This window comes from Salvelinus sp. IW2-2015, unplaced genomic scaffold, assembly GCF_002910315.2.
Source record: "Salvelinus sp. IW2-2015 unplaced genomic scaffold, ASM291031v2 Un_scaffold3340, whole genome shotgun sequence".
Classification (NCBI taxonomy): domain Eukaryota; kingdom Metazoa; phylum Chordata; class Actinopteri; order Salmoniformes; family Salmonidae; genus Salvelinus; species Salvelinus sp. IW2-2015.
The window spans coordinates 16,009-20,730 of NW_019944624.1; the positions used below are offsets into that span (position 1 = coordinate 16,009).

At 43.2% G+C, this 4,722-nt stretch overlaps 1 protein-coding gene across 1 annotated transcript in view; it reads right to left on the minus strand.

Moving 5' to 3' along the window:
- Positions 1-4,722, minus strand: part of sephs3 (selenophosphate synthetase 3) — a 29,496-nt gene that overhangs the window by 1,107 nt on the left and 23,667 nt on the right. The gene's annotated exons all lie outside the window — the stretch shown is intronic.

Below are 4,722 nucleotides of genomic sequence, written 5' to 3' on the forward strand. Positions count from 1 at the left end.
ATCTTGCAGTTTACTCTCCATGACCTCCAATTTCGCATAATATCTCGTCCCTTGTCTTTCTTCCCTTATAGCTGGACTCAAGGATGTCCTCTCTGAGACGGTTGCGGGAGAAAGCCTAATACCCGGCTGCATTATAGAGGTTTAAGGTGCAAGACGAGGCAATTTTGAGAGCAAGTCATCGGCATACCACAAACACCAAACCAGCTAGTACCACGATAACCGACGGACTAATACGAGGGCTGTGAGATATCAAATACTACACTACAAGAAAACTGCTCGATGGTACGAGGTGGTAGTTGGCGGGAAATATAGAACATGTTCCAATGTAGGCATTTTGTACAGGCAGATTACTCTCAAAGAAGTAGTGTGCTGTGCTAATACGTTCAGGCTTGATCGTTGATCGATATCTGCTGATGAATCGCTCTCTAGCTATGGATCTTATACCCCATATAGAGTATTTAAAGCTGCCTTGCTCCCCAAGTAACCAGATAGCGGTGTAGAGAGCATCAGCAAGCAGAACTGCATAGTGAGTGCTACCAGAAGTCAACTCCGCAGCATCCGTTTCCACTCCTTCGAGTGCTTTTCACATCCTCCACCATCGAAACCCTCCTCCATCCATCCACCACACCCCCTCTTACTGGTCACGCGAACCCGTCACTCCTCCAACGTAAGCGATCAGTAGCGAGGCTCGCGCCCCTGCTTGAATTTTTTTTTTTGTGCGTAGAAGCAGCTTGTGCTGGATCATTCTTTCTAATGAGGTACTAATATCCCTTAGCAAGTCAGTGCCATCCTTTCATCAGTCCATGTCTTTTCTAGTCTAATTTTGCTCCATCATAGCTCTTCTTTAATGCTTGTCTGACCGGGCCCATCGTGTGCACAGGATCTGTATCACATACCGGTTATTTCCTGTATGTCCACCCGGCTCGGATCTGTCTCTTGCGGTCGTTTACACGATCCACTCGCTCGGTCTTGTCAATCGTTTTTACCTACCTCAGTGTCTTACGTCTGATAGCACTCGATCTTTAACTGTTCCAATCCCTCTTGGACCTCGTCTAACATGCTGTTGTCAAATCATGTCATCCTACCTACGAATTGCTCAGTTGTCGTGACGGTTCTGTCACTAGTCTACCACCCTCGGCTCGGTCTGTTGCAATGCGTGTAGTTCAGAACGCCCTCGTGACTCCGGGTCTGTCAACGTGCGTCTTACGCCTCGCTCTGTCGTCACTCGTCTCATACCGCCTCGGCTCGGTCTGGTCACTCGATCATTACCGCCTCGCTCTGTCGGTCACTCCTCTTCATCGCCTCGGCTCTGTCTGATCACTCTATTCATTATCAGACCCTCGGCTTCCTGTCTGCAACACTTTTTCTCTTACCACTCCACAATGTCTCACATATTATCTGTCATTGTTGTTCTGCCTCCCTCACTCTTTCTCATCCCTCTTTCTGCTTTCTAATTTCAATCTCTTTTACACTGGCAATCACCGCTGGGCCTCTGAGGGACCCACCCTTCAAGTCTAATGAGTCAGTATTTTAGACCTACAAAACATTTCTACAGATGTATTACAGGAATACATTTATATATATGTATTGCGAAATACTGATTTGGTTGTGTTTATGAGGTCTATAGGTATTTTTATTTTCATTAGGTTTTGACCGTGGGCTATGCATTGTTATAAAACAATATATTCATTAAGCAACACCATCACCATTAAAACGGATCGATTCAGATGCCATTATTAACTTACTTGGATGCCCCTCTTCTGCCCCTTATCAATTATAAAAACCTAGAAAAGCAGGCGTATGTGTGTTGGAACTTTTATATCATACCCACCAACATGCTAACCTCTCACCATTACAATAACAGGGGAGGTTAGCATTTATATCATACCCCAACGATGCTAACCTCTCACCATTACAATAACGGGAGGTTAGCATTTTATATCATACCCCCCCCCCCCCCACCACCAACCCCCCCCCACCCCACCCCACCACCCCCCCCACCCCCCACCCCCACCCCCCCACCCCCAAAAATTGCTAACCTCTCACCATTACAAATAACGCTAAACAGGGCTTTATTTATATAACACCAACACACAGAAAAAGAATGTTAGACCCCCAACTAATAACAATTTTCACCATACCGCATATTATCAGATCAGCCGCGCCTCAAAAGAACACATACCTAGAACCTGCGTCTACCATTACAAATAACAGGGGAGGTTAGCATTTTAATCGATAGCCCAACAAGACAAGGCTAACCTCTCCACCATTAAAATTAAAGGGGAGGTTAGCATTTTATATCAACCCCCCATGACAATAGCTAACCTCTCTCACACCATTACATAACAAGGGAGGTTAGCATTTTATATCATACCCCACCCAGACATGGCTAACCTCTCACCATTTACAATATTAAATCAGGGGAGGTTAGGCATTTATATCATACCCCTAAAACATGAATGTTGAGAATTAGCATCGAAGGAGATGAGGACCAAAAAATACAAACACGGGAACAAGCAGACAGAACACTCATAAAGAACTAAAACCTAGATTTCGCCTACATGCATTTTGGAATTTTGGCAAAAAACATACATTTGAAATATATCTGAATAAAAACAGTGCATGTGGGAAAGTATTAAAGCCTTCGTTTGAGTTTGCATTCCACACCTTGAAATATTTGACGTTACAGCGCTAGTGTCTATAAATTTTGGAATAAATTTCCCCCCCCCTCTCGTCCAATAATTTCACACATCAATACCCATAATGTGAACAATGCAAAGATGTGTGTATGTTAGCATTAGTTGACACACTCCGTACTATTATAAAAAAAGAGACTAATTCATCTGATAATATCAACATTATACAGTAAGTATTTCAGAACTAACTTTACGCAAAGTTCTTTGTTGAAGACCAATTTGGCAGTGATTAACAGCCTCGAGTCTTTCTTTGGGTATGCAGACTACAGTTTGGCCACACCTGTATGGGGAGTTTTTCCCATTCTTCTCTGCAGATCTTCTCAAAGCTCTGTCAGGTGGATGGGGAGTGTTGCTGCACAGCATAGTTTTCAGGTCTCCCAGAGATGTTCATCGGTTCAATCCGGGCTTTTGGCTGGGGCCATCTCAAGGACATTTCAGAGATTTGGTTCCTCTACCGCATGTGGCTATCCTGGTGGAAGGTGAACCTTTGGGCATGGAGCAGGTTCTCATCAAGGATCTTTGTACTTTGCTCTGTTCATCTTTCCCTCGATCCCGACTAGTCTCCCAGTCCCTGCCATTGGTGGTGCCACCACCATGCTTCACCGTAGGGTTGGTGCCAGGTTTCCTCCAGACGTGACACTTGGCATTCAGGCCAAAGAGTTCAATCTTGGTTTCATCAGACCAGAGAATATTGGTCTGAGAGTCTTTAGGTGCCTTTTGGCAAACTCCAAGTGGGCTGTCATGTGTCTTTCACTGAGGAGTGGCTTCCCTCTGGCCACTCTACCATAAAGGCCTGATTGGTGGAGTGCTGCAMAGKTGGTTGTCCTTCTGGAAGGTTCTCCCATCTCCACAGAGGAACTATAGAMATCGGTCAGAGGGACCATCGGGTTCTCGGTCATCTCCAAGACCAAGGCCTTTCTCCCCCGATTGCTCAGTTTGGCCAGGCGGCCAGCTCWAGAAATAGTCTTAGTGATTCCAAACTTCTTCCAATTAAGAATGATGATGGCCAGTGTTCTTGCGGACCTTCAATGCTGCAGAAATGTTTTGGTACCCTTCCCCAGATCTGTGTCTCGGAGCTGCACTGTCAACTGTGGGACCTTATATAGACAGGTGTGTGCCTTTCCAAATCATGTCCAATCAATTGAATTTACCACAGGTAGACTCCAATCAACTTGTAGAAACATCTCAAGTCTCATAGGAAAGTCTGAATACTGATGTAAATAAGGTATGTTTTTTTTAATACATTTTAGAATACATTTTAGAATAGATTGATGAGGGACATTTTTTATTTAATCAATTTTAGAATAAGGCTGTAATGTAACAAAATGTGGAAAAAGTCAAGGGGTCTGAATACTTTCCGAAAGCACTGTATATATCAACCAGCCGTAACTCAACAGTTTGCTGTGTGTATCAAAAATGGTCCACCACCCAAAGAACATCCAGCCAACTAGACACAACTGTGGGAAGTCAACATGGGCCAGCATCCCTGTTTTGTACACTCAATGTATGCATGTGTAAATGTATGCATGTGTATGTAGTGAGCCATAAGGGGAAGTGAACATCTACCACCCCACTATCAGCAATATTTGCTTTATACACATTTTGATCTGAAACAGAAAAATTAGTCAATTTTTGCAGATTAAAAAAAGCTCTTAATGTTAGTAATGTATCAATATTGATCTTTTAACATATTTTTTTTTACAAATAATATAARATAGCACAACTTTGGATTTCACCCRATCTCATAATCGAACATTAAAAACTTTAAAAAGCAAAGAGGCCGATGCAACAGATCATAACATTAAGGCTTAAAATGTTGAAGTATAATTTCACTTTAAGTGCAGTACAAGGCAGTAGGCTACARGCGAATGTTCGTTCCATAAAGACATGGACGGGAAAACTCCATTGCCAAAAGCGCACTGCACATGCAAGCGTGACAGATAGGAAAATATCCATTCGAAATGTAGAGATCTAAAGATGCAACAACTGGCATGGGATGCTAATATGACTAGGATTATCATCAACT